Source organism: Lactuca sativa, chromosome 5 (assembly GCF_002870075.4).
Source record: "Lactuca sativa cultivar Salinas chromosome 5, Lsat_Salinas_v11, whole genome shotgun sequence".
NCBI lineage: Eukaryota > Viridiplantae > Streptophyta > Magnoliopsida > Asterales > Asteraceae > Lactuca > Lactuca sativa.
The window spans coordinates 304158218-304170895 of record NC_056627.2 but is presented as its reverse complement, the minus strand read 5'-3'; the positions used below and the strand labels follow the sequence as shown (position 1 = coordinate 304170895).

The 12678-nt window shown below is 35.6% G+C and overlaps 1 pseudogene; it reads left to right on the top strand.

Annotated features, from left to right (window-relative positions):
* Window positions 1-5465: 5465 nt before the first annotated feature.
* Window positions 5466-6957, top strand: LOC128126062 (DNA-directed RNA polymerase subunit beta'-like; annotated as a pseudogene).
* Window positions 6958-12678: the final 5721 nt, after the last annotated feature.

Below are 12678 nucleotides of genomic sequence, written 5' to 3'. Positions count from 1 at the left end.
CTCGTAAATTACACAAATTTTATAACACTTGTTTTCGGATTGTTTTTCTTGCACTTTTTATCCTTTTTGGATTTGGTCTTTGGGCTTCATGCCGCCCATGTAAAATGACTATTTTGCCCACATTTTTTATATTTTTACTAACTCTGTACAAGAACTCATGCAATCACAACAATGGACAGAAACTCACAACCAATGACTTGTTTGAAGGAGGTCAAAGATCAGATGTTATGAAAGGTTTGTGTTCCAATATCATCTCAAGAGTGTCAATCCATGTTCATGAATGCCATTCACTTCTAATATTCCAATCATCATGTAATTATTAATACATTTCCCAAAATGCCCTTATGGCCAATAACTCCATTTATCCATCTAGGAATCAAGAAACACCTTATGTTTTGAATTATAATAATTATGATAGTATCCATTCATGATTATGAATTTCTTTTACTCATCAATTGCTCAACTAGAAAGGAGTCCATTGGTTTCGTCATATTGTCCTCAAATGCATTTCAATCCTAACTTATACACGATTCTACCATCATTGATGTGTTTTAGTATTCCAATTGTAGATTTCTAGGGTTCATGAGGGTTTTCACCGCAAATACTCAAATCCATCAATGGGACGATTGGATTGAGATTGGGATCATCAAAACAAATCAGGGAGGTTAGAAAAACAAACCCTAACAATCCTAACAAGCTAAAATCGACATTGGGGTTAGAACCACTCCACAAATCCGAATTCTAAGCTAAATGATGAGAATATTTTACCTTTTAAGCCTTCATTCCTTCTCTCCGTTGTTTGATTGTTTCATTCTTCACTTGGATCGAACCTTAGATGGAAAGGAAAAGAAAATCACCATTTGAAGATCTCTAGCATGCTCAATACGTAACTGGAAGAGAAATGAAAGGAGTGTTCATCTTATTTCCCACTTGCTCACATTTGGTCCCTCAGGTTTACTTGTTTTTGCCAAAATTCACCAAACCTTAATATTTGTCATTTCAACTTAAGTTTTGACACAATAAGTCCTCGTCCATCCATTATAAAACTTTATTATTCCATTCCATTAATTGAGTCAGCCCTTTGGTCAACTTACTTTGCCAGTTTGACACTTTTGGTCCTCGAACTTTTAAAATGTCATTATTTTCACTTTTAACCTTCTAAGCATTATATCAACTAATGTTATAATTATCCCTTGATGCTTTAACTATACAAATCATCTTTCCTTTATTCACTTCATTAATTTAAAAAACCAATCTTGAATTTTAGGATGTTACATTATCTTTAGTCTTGGACTTGCATACTCAATATGGGAGACGAAAATCACAAAGATCCTCCTTATTTGCGATGAGCTAGATGAACCCATCGTATTTTCTTCTCCGGCTTTGGCTAGGGTTGGAATAGTTTTGGTCAATTTTGGGGGTTTTGTTCGTGTTATACCACATATGACTCTTTTTAATGATTGTCCATGTAGGTAGTCACATGAGAAATATTGAATCAACTGTTAATAGTGATTGAATGTGTACAATATATACAAATTGAAGGGGTAAATATTGACAAAAAAAAAATCCAGTGACTTAATGTATACAAATTGAAAAATATCTTAACATTTTAATTTTTTTCCCTTTAATTAATTTAACAAATCTTCAAGAGGCTAGTAAAGGGTTGTGCTATAAGTACCCCTCCTTCACTCACATATAGTGTCACATCAGGGGGTGCACAAACACTATTACACTCACATGTAAGGGGTATACAACATTGGGTGGGGGTACGTATAGAAATTGCCCTAATAGAAACTGTGGAAAAAAGGGTAATGCTATAAGTACCTCCCTTATTTTCCAATTCCACCCGCTATGTGTTTTTTTTGTCTTTTGTTGTTTTTTCTTTTGTTTTTGTTTTTGGTTTTTTTTGTTTTTTCCCTATTTTGTTTTTTGTTGTTTTTAATTCTTCTTTGTTTTATATTTTAATCTTATTATTATTACTATTATTATTATTATTATTATTATTATTATTATTATTATTATTATAAATTTCGATAACCATATAAAATTCAGACAATATTTTAAAATTCGAATGACATTTTAAATTTGGACGATATTATAAATTCAGACGACATTATAAAATTCAAATGACTATATAAAATGGAATAAAAACATAGTTTGTCTTTATTTATCACATATATTAATTGGTTCGATATTACAATTGTGTGGTGTGTTATGCGGATTGAAAGCATTTAGTCGAACACTATACAATGTTTCCCATGTAACCAAATATTCTGATCTATATGTACGGAGAAGCCTGGAAAAAACATCAGACATTGGATATGCTCCCCGTAAATCAAACATTACATAATGGTTAGGGTGAACGTGGGTGATAACAACATATGCAGGATTTGGTATGTTTTGTGGGCCATATTAATGTAGGAACCATGTTGAAGAACCTTGCTTGCTTAGATAAACAACGATAACACCATATCTGTTAGCAATGAGTATAGCAGTGTCTGGCATAACCAACCAATACTCCAATACTGCAAAGCCCAATCCAGAGTAATTCAACGAGTGACTTATGCGATTTAAAAAACCAGCATCACCATAAATCATAAGTCATAACGTACTCTTGATAGTGTGATAATAACTCGTTGTATAGATCGTACCTAATTTGAAGCCAATCATGTTCACTAAAACCAAGTGCAACTGTTGTAGACTGAAATCCACAATTTCCATCTCCTTCGACATCTGTAATGTTCCAGACGTATGGATGAAATTGATGTGGAATTTCATTCATAGGTGGGTTTGAAGTATAAAATGATTGATCTTGGTTAAAGTATGATTTGAACATTGAAGGTTCTTGAAACGAGTACGTGCTAAATGGTTGATCTTGGTTAAAGTATGAATTGGACATTGGAGGTTCTCAAAACGAGTACGTGCTAAATGGTTGATCTTGGTATGGGTGGGGTGTTGTGTTCTACCTTTTTGGACTTTTTTTTTGCTCAATCGTGGTCATCCACAAGTATTTTTCTGAACATCTGAATAAACAAGTAAATTGTTAGCATATTTTTATACAAATTACTATATTAAAGAAAATAGTACCTGAATCAACAACTATAGTTGTTGATGGTGAAAATATGTCCCACAATTTTATGGCATAACTACATTTCCACTCATTTAAAAATTCCATGCCCTCTTCGAAACCAAAATTAGCATCATCAGTAATGTTGACGTTGATTAAATCAATATTACGCCAAAATTTATCAATAGATGATAATGGTATCGCTAGGTTCGCATGTGAGTATATTGCAATTTCGTGGGTAAAAGGTAACCCACAACTATGGCGCAATTGGCAACAACAATCGTCCTTAGTTATTTGATGTGCGTCAGGCCGTTCCAACTCTTGTCTGATTTTTCCAATGCATGGTGTGAAACATTTCCACACAAACCATTAAAATGAGGTATGTTGTATCGACACATTAACTTAGTTTGGTTTGTTTCTAAAATGTATTTTATCTTTGTGTGTTGTGATGCGCCTACCTTTACTATTCGGTTTAAAAATTTATCTAAGTTAGCATGGTGTGTCTGCAAGAATTTTTTCAACTTCGCATGTTGTCTCTCAACTCTGTTATTAGTGTCGTTGTGAATGTTTAAAACTTGTTTAGTCCAAGCGGACACAAAATTTTCTTTGTATTTATCCAACCATACTTGATTGAGATAATCGAGAACTTGTTTAATACCTAGATGATATGTCGCTTTTGATTCAAGTTTTGCATAATTTCTTAAATATGTTGCCAATGTTAATGAGTTAATTAAAGTATCCCAATCTTTTAAAAAAGAATTTCATTCATCATCAACATCCTCTACAATTAGTAAATATACTTTGAGATATGTGCAATTTACAAAGTATCTGAATGGCCGATGGGAATACCTTTTCACATGCATTCATCAATGCTATCTCTTTGTCAGTAACGATCACACATGAGCTATCATATCCGTCGATTATGGACTTAAGACAATTTAAAACCCAAATGTAATTGGATCTTTTTCTTTATCCATGAACCCAAAACCAATGAAAAATGTCATGTTTGTTGAAGTAAAACCAACAATCTCCAAAAAAAGGCATGTTATACCTATTAATAAAAAAAATAATTAGTATAACAAAACATAAAAGGCATGTTACTCCTATTAATAAATACAAAACAATTAAGAATAAAATATTTGTACTTGTTAGTCTTGTAGGTGGCATCCATCATCATAACCTATGGAAATGCACGCCATATCTCCAATGACATTGGGTGAAAAAAGAACAGATCTTCCAAGGAATTGGTTGTATCATTTGCACGATGGTTAAATATATATCCTTTTGAATGCAAAAATCCGAAGACAACATGCATTTGAATTCGGTCTCCACACTCATATATTCAAAGTTTGTAACACTCATTATAACATGTTTTTACTATAGAAACATTTTTGGAATTTTGTCTCTTCAGCGCCGATAGAATATCTCGTGAGGGGACATTGTTTATCTTCATTTCTTTAATCATTTTTGATTCATTTGGGATTAAGCGCCTTGCATATAGAGCCATGTTATGGATTTATCCTTAAAAAATAAAGGTAGAAAACAGATCTTAAAATAAAGAAAGAAAATATATTCAGAAACGTTCCCTCAAAATTTAATATTTTGAATACGTTAAAAAGAAAAATGAAATATTTTACTTCGTTAGTACAAAAGAAATGTCTGTCTACATAAAAGATACTACATGATCTGTTTATTTACCACTATTAACCAAAGAACAGATAAACTGTAACCTAAAAGATATTTCCACATAAATAAGATCTAAAATTAGAATGGTCCACATCGGAGCAGTAAAAATTCTAATCAAATCTCAATTTCAAGAATGAATTAATTCTCCAATAAAAATGGACTTGATTTACGACAAGAATCAAACATCGACAATATTGTATTCATGGTGTAGTCTGAGGAAATCTAGCTTACCAAAAATTCATGTTTTCAGTTTATCCTAAATTTGCCTTAGATCTGAAATCAACAAAATTAAATAAGGTTTTATCTTTTATTCATCACTTTGAAAGAAGTGATCTCATGAATCCAGGAGATAAACCCTTCACAATAACCTACTTCATAGGATATGCATTAACAAATAATCATCATATAATAGACTATAAAAAAGAAGAATACATAGAACTTGAAGATGTATTCTCAGAAATAGGACATATCAAAGATAAATAATTTTGTGACATAGATCCTCAAGATAGCTCTTGGGCTTTAGACATAGCAAGAAACAAAAAAGCTTTAGGAGAAAAGCTACCGCCTAGAATCTCAATAGATTCTCTTCATATAGGTGAAATATCCAAATCTTTGGAACCTACTCCAAGATATATACTCAAAAGCATACGAAGTAGGTTTTCTAGAGTTGATAATTTGAATCAAACGATTAGCCAACTAAGCGAAGTAATAAATGAGTATGATAGACCTTCCTCATATTTACAAAAAGGGTAAAGCATTGAGACTTAAAAATCTTGATGATCCTACTCAGAAAAAAGAATATGCTTTTTCTTCTTCAGGAAAAATAGGTGTTCAAACCCTAGCTAACATTTGTAGAGGTTCTATCAGACAACAATTAGCCAATCTAGATTTACGAATTATTATAGACTATTCATTGGTAGAATGGAAAGAATTGGAGGAAGAGGAACCCACAGGGAAACGAATGGGAAGATCGAAAAGTTGGAAGAAGAAAAGATTTTTTGCTTAGACGCATGGAATTGGCTAAGCATTTTATTCGAAAAAATATAGAACCAAAATGGATGGTTTTGCGTCTATTACCAGTTCTTCCTCCTGAGTTGAGACCAATCTATCATATAGATGAGGATAAAATAGTGACCTCGGATATTAATGAAATCTATAGAAGAATTATCTATCGGAATAATACTCTTAAAGATCTATTAAGAACAAGTATAGCTACGCCAGAAGAAGTAATAATATCTCAGGAAAAATTGCTACAAGAAGCCGTGGATGCACTTCTTGATAATGGAATCTGCGGACAACCAATGAGGGATGATCATAATAGAGTTTACAAGTCGCTTTCAGATGTAATTGAAGGCAAAGAAGGAAGAGTTCGCGAGACTCTGCTTGGTAAACGAGTCGATTATTCAGGGCGGTCCGTGATTGTCGTGGGCCCTTCACTTTCATTACATCGATGTGGATTGCCTCGCGAAATAGCAATAGAACTTTTCCAGGCATTTGTAATTCGTGACCTAATTAGAAAACATCTTGCTTCGAACATAGGAGTTGCTAAGAGTCAAATTCGGAAAAAAAAACCGATTGTATGGGAAATACTTTAGGAAATTGTGGATGACCATCCTGTATTGCTGAATAGAGCGCCTACTCTGCATAGATTAGGCATACAGGCATTCCTCACCGTTTTAGTGGAAGGGCGCGCTATTTGTTTACATCCATTAGTTTGTAAGGGCTTCAATGCAGACTTTGACGGGGATCAAATGGCTGTTCATGTGCCTTTATCTTTGGAGGCTCAAGCAGAGGCGCGTTTACTTATGTTTTCTCATATGAATCTTTTGTCTCCAACTATTGGGGATCCGATTTCGGCACCAACTCAAGATATGCTTAGTGGACTCTATGTCTTAACGAGTGGAAATCGTCGGGGTATTTGTGTAAATAGGTATAATCCATGTAATCGTAGAAACTATCAAAATGAAGATAATAACTATAAGTATACAAAAAAAAAGAACCCTTTTTTTGTAATCCCTATGATGCAATTGGAGCTTATCGGAAAAAACGAATCAATTTAGGTAGTCCTTTGTGGCTGCGGTGGCGACTAGATCAACGCGTTATTGCTGCAAGAGAAGTTCCCATCGAAATTCACTATGAATCTGTGGGGACCTATTATGAGATTTATGGACACTATCTAATAGTACGAAGTATAAAAAAAGAAATTCTTTATATATATATTCGAACCACTCTTGGTCATATTTCCCTTTATCGAGAAATAGAAGAAGCCATACAGGGGTTTTGGCAGGGCTGTTGTAATTCTATGCTACCAACGGGAATTCGAGTCTCTCCAAGTTAACTAGGACAATATAAATCAGATTTTCGCAAGATGCTGGTTAAATACACTCAAAATAAATCATTATTTTGGAATTCAAAAAGATATATCAAAAAATAATAAACATTTCAATAAATTTAAGGAAGATTTAAGTCTTGCCCTTCAAAATGGAGGAGAAATTGATAACAATAGAAAAAGTGAACAACATAATAGAACATAACTCAAAACTACTCTAAACTTTTAATAAAATTTCTAAAAAATTCGATGAGTTATGGGCAACTTCTTTTAGTAGATCATCGAATTTTTTAGGAATTTTATTAAAAGTTTCTAGTAGTTTTGAGTTATGTTCTATTATGTTTTTCATTTTTTCTAACTGAGTAATTTTTTTTCAAACGAATTGTTATCAATTTCTCCTCCTTTTTGAAGGGCAATTAAATCTTTCTTAAATTGATTGAAAGGTTTATTATTTTTTGATATATCTCTAGAAATATCTTTTTGAATTACAAAATAATGATTTATTTTGAGCGTATTTAACCAACATCTTGCGACAATCTGATTTATATTGTTACAAAGGTTAGCTAGGGTTTGAATGCCTACTTTTCCTGAATAAGAAAAAGCATATTTTTTTTTCTGAGTAGGATCATCAAGATTTTTAAGTCTCAATGATTAACCCTTTTTGTAAATATGAGGAAGGTCTATCTTACTCATTTATTATTTTCGCTTAGTTGGGTGATCGTTAGATTTAAATTATCAACTCTAGAAGACACTTCTTATAACACCCAGAATCTGAAAGACCAAGAAAAGAAAGGAAAAGCTCTAAGTCATGAGTCAACTCGTCGAGTCCAGGGAGGAACTCGACGAGTCAGAGCGGGATCCGGGGTATTGAGTAAGTGACCGACTCGGCGAGTTGGCTAGTGGACTCGGCGAGTCTGGTCTGGACAAGAAAAACCCTAATTCTAGGGGTTGTGCCCTATTTAAAGAACATTACACCCTTTCCCCAGCCTCTTTACTCCCCTTTTGAGATCAAGAAACCCTAAATCGTGAGTGAGAGTCCTTGGAAGCAATTTGGAGCCTAGATAAGTGATTTTGGTGGAAAAGGGCTTGAAGATCAAGAGGCTTGCTGCAAGGGAGTGGTATAGATCCGGGATCTACTTTAGTTGGAGCATATTTTGGAGGTAATAAGCTGTTGCTTTGGCTTTATTGCAATTAGATCTATCTTATGTTTGAGATTTGGGGCATTTTGGGCATGATTGAGATCCATGTCAAGTTAGAGGCCTAGATCTGAGGTTGCTACCTCAGATCTTGTCACACCCCCGAACCAGACGGCGGAAACGTCCGAGGGCTATTGTGACTCAATTGAATACCATCACAATGAATATACATGAAACATAACATCATACATCACCAAGTATTGAAGTATTACAACTGGTAGCGTTTACATTCAGTACATTGATCCATAACATTACATGCCCAAAAGTAAATTGTTCGATACTAATTAAACAAACAGCAAGACATTACTGAGTACATTTTTCCCTTTCGATTTACCTGTTACCTGAGAATACAAGTATTTTGAAAAACATCAACATATGAAATGTTGGTGAGTTCATAAGTAATGTTTGAAATATAATGTTTTGTATTGTTTTGAAAACCACCAGAAAATTCGATATTTTCTGAAAAGAGCATAGTATAAAAAGTGTGAAGATCCGTAAGTATGCTTGTTTGTTTCTATAAATGTAAAAAAAGGAATTTGTTAAACTTGGTATGCATCTCGTAGGTGTATGAATTGAAAAACCCTAGGAAAACCCGATGTTTTCCTAATACTTTGAATTAAGCATCTTATATTTTGTTATTTTGTTGCGACGTGTGTATTTGATGAGTCCCGGTGACATTGGATTAATTATGGATTGTGAATTGTTATAAACACACATTAATGAAAATGACTAGTTTACAACTATACAATCGATCCCTTAGGCGTCGTTCGTACTGTTCACTTAATCCAACCACCCGACTTCTCATAGCCCCACAACCGAGGAGGAAAAGAGGGTACGAAGCCCTCGATATTTCCATAAGTCGTTCAAGGCTATCGTGAATGCAAAGGGCCCTTAGCCCGACTCGCATTGGTGAATTCTCGACTTCGCTAGCAGTACCAAAGGACCCTTGGGGCCCAACAGCACAAAAGCCGTTGAAAGTCCTTTTACACGGAATTAGCTCATATAAGACCCAACTACATGTAAGCGAGTTTCCTTCGGGCCTAAAGATCATGTCATTGGGCTAGCTAGGCCCAACAAGCACGATTTGAAACTTTCGGGCCCAAAGATGGTGTATCGACGTCTGGTGTATTCCCAAGTGTGTATTGACTTCCCGAAATTTCTGCGTGTGTATTTAAGTAGCGTCGTGTTATTAAGTTCGGATTCGTTATTGATTCGAGACCGAATCAGTTCGTTTGATAACGATTTTGGGTGTTGAAGGTGTATTATATTTCGTCGATAGTCGTGGTACTAGTATTCCATCCTAATAGATTTATTGTTTAAAATCACTAGAATTTTTCTTTTGCAGCCCCTTTCTTTTGGATAAATTTTCAATTTTGGCCCTTTGTATAAAAGAACTTCCGTTTTAGTCCTTAAACCATTTTTCTTGACACTTTAGTATCAAAACTTATTGAAAGGGTATTTTTCAGCTCAAGTTTATTTGAAAAACAGTTTTAGTCCCTCAAGATGAAGTTTTCTCGGCTGAAACCTCAATTTTCGCAATTTTTACATTTTTGGCCCAAAATAGAAATTTTTTGCATCTTTAGTCCCTTTTGAATATGAAAAGTATTTTTAACCCTTGAAATGGACTTGGAGCACTAGTAGTCCTCTGTTTTACAGAAAAATACAGATTCAGCCCCTCTAGTTTGAAAGTCTCGCAATTTGGGCCTTGTTGGGCCGAAAAGTGCATTTTTGGCCCATTAGGTTTAAAAATTTCCATTTTAGTCCTTCAAAAGAGTAATTTTCCAGAAAATACATTTTTGAAACTCTTTTAACTCATCTCAACCATCAGAATTTGTATTTTGACATTTTGGGCCCTTTAACTTTATATTTTTAACATTTAAAGTCCAAAAATGGGATTTTAGCCCAAAGGAGTTCATATTAACCAACTTGGTTATTTTTCTAGAGTTGATTTATATGAAATAATATGATTTATACTTATTTCATTCAACATAATGTATATCTCGGTTTTGAGTTCCTTTTTGACTAGATCCAACACCATAATCACATAAGAACATGTAAATAAACATAGAAATCACACAAAGCATACATACACTCATAGATCTACACATTTGCTTGTATTCTCCCCCAAAAAAACTTATAAAAACTGAAAAATAGGGGGTATGAAGCTCACCTTTGGGTGTGGTTTCGGTTTTGGAGAAGAGATGGAAAGAAATGAGGTGATTTTCGGCCCTAGCAACCTTTCCTTGAAGATCTCGAGTTTAGGAGCTTCTAAGGTGCAAGATCACAAGATTGAATGAATTTAGAAGAGATTTTTACAAAGTGAAGGGAGTTAGATCATAAGTTAGCCATTAACTTACCTTAGATGATGAATCACTTTATGAAGATCCTTAAGCTTCTAGCCAAATTTTCAAGATCTTGGATGGAGAGAGTGGGTGATTCTTGAGTAATTTAGAGAGTGTTTTTGTGAGGTGTGTGTGTGTGTGCTCTCGGCCGAAACAAGAAGGGAGGGAAGGAGTGAGAAGCTTGACAAGATTGTTGCATGGAGATATGTGTGTTGCATGGAAAACCTAAGGACAAAAATGAGGTGTCATGAAATAAGTCAACTCTTCCTTTTCTTTTGGGCTTGTCTTGGGCCGAGAATAAAGAGAGGAGAGAAAGGATTTTTGGGCTTTTTGCCACTAAGCCCATATTAGAGTTAGGTTGAATGATTGTTGGCCTTATAAAATATAAGTGTGATTTTTATGCTTTATTAGGCTAGATTAGGTTAATTATGGTCCATAGTAGTTCATATAATTGATTTATTTCATTCTAGGCCCAATATGGCCCAAAATGTTGGAAATAAATGAAAGTGGGTCCAATTAGAGCCCATTTAAGGTTCTAAGCCCAAGATAGCCAAGTTGGAAGCTTATTGGCCCCTTGGGCCCAATAAGGAAGTCCTAGTCCAAAATGGACCTACACAAGAACTTCTAGGGTTTCCAATTACTTGTTGACTATTTGAAATGCTTGTATGGTGTACTTGATTGAAATTTTGTTGCCATGAAGTAAGTATCTTACATGCTCTTAAGTTTTTGATTCAATATTTTACTTGAGTGTTGTGATTACAAGACACAAAATTTCTAGTTGTGACATCTAGACTTGGGATGGTCCAGAAGGTCATAAAGTTTATGTCAATAAGTTATTGGTGAATCCTCTTTGTCTTAAACCCTAGCCCTAAAGTGTTTTTGGCCTTTAGCTCCTTAGTTTCACGTAAAGTTTGCAACTTTACGTGGGGGATAGACTGTTGAAGAGTGGGTCTATGGATTGGAGCCCCTACATGGCTCGAAAAGCCACTGTATGGATTGAGATCTAAAGAGACTCGGCGAGTCACAGGGGTGTACTCGGCGAGTTTTATAAATATGAGCGTGGACTCGGCGAGTTGGAAGAACGACTCAGCGAGTTTGTTGAAGATTGCCTTGGACTCGGCGAGTTTGGCCGCAAAATCTCAACCTTTTCTGGTTAAGACGCAGATCAGTGAGTTGAGTGGTGACTCAACGAGTTGGACAGGATGGTACTCAGAGATTGTTGAACTCAACGAGTCTTTGGGTGACTCGGCGAGTTGAGTCGTATTTGGTGAGTTTCTGAGCTTAGGGACTCGGCGAGTCTATGAGTTGACTCAGTGAGTCGAGTCAACTGGAAGGTTGACTTTGACCAGGACTTTGACTTTGACCAGAGTTGACTTAGTTTGACTTCTAGAGTTCAGTTTGGAACTAAGTGTTATATTGATAATAGTAGCTCGAGGAGCTAGTGGAGCAGCGGTTGAGAAAGTTGTCGGACAACGGCCAAAGGGTTATCAGCAACGTTCAGCAGTGCAGGTGAGTTTCCCTTTGTGTGAATGGGTCTACCGCCACAATGTCGGCCCATGTAGTTATGAGTAGGAAGACCCGCGAGTTAGCCCTAGGCATAATATTCTAGTATGACATTAGGGACTAAGGTCCAATGTTAGCGGGCGAGTGCCCAAGGAATGGTTTGTATGATAGTTATACTTGTTGTCTGTGTGATACATGTATGTGCCTGGTAGGGAGGTGAGTGTGGGCGAGGTCCTGTATCTCACCAATAGCAGAGTGTGGACGGTGTTCCATACCTCATTATTAGTAGAGCAGGGGCGAGGCCCAAGTGAGGAAAAGAGTGAGTGTGGGCTGGGCCTGTATCTCACTGTCAGTAGGGGCGTGGACGGGGTTCCATGATTCTTCAGTAGTAGGACAGGGGCGAGGCCCAAGATAGGCGAGGCCTTAGTACAGTAATCCAGTAGAGTATGTTAGTTATGTGTTGTGATATGATTGTATGTTAGTATATGTTAGCGGGTGGGGCCCGGAGACAGGCGGGGCCTAAGGAAAACAGATCTGTACGCCAAGCGGGGCTCG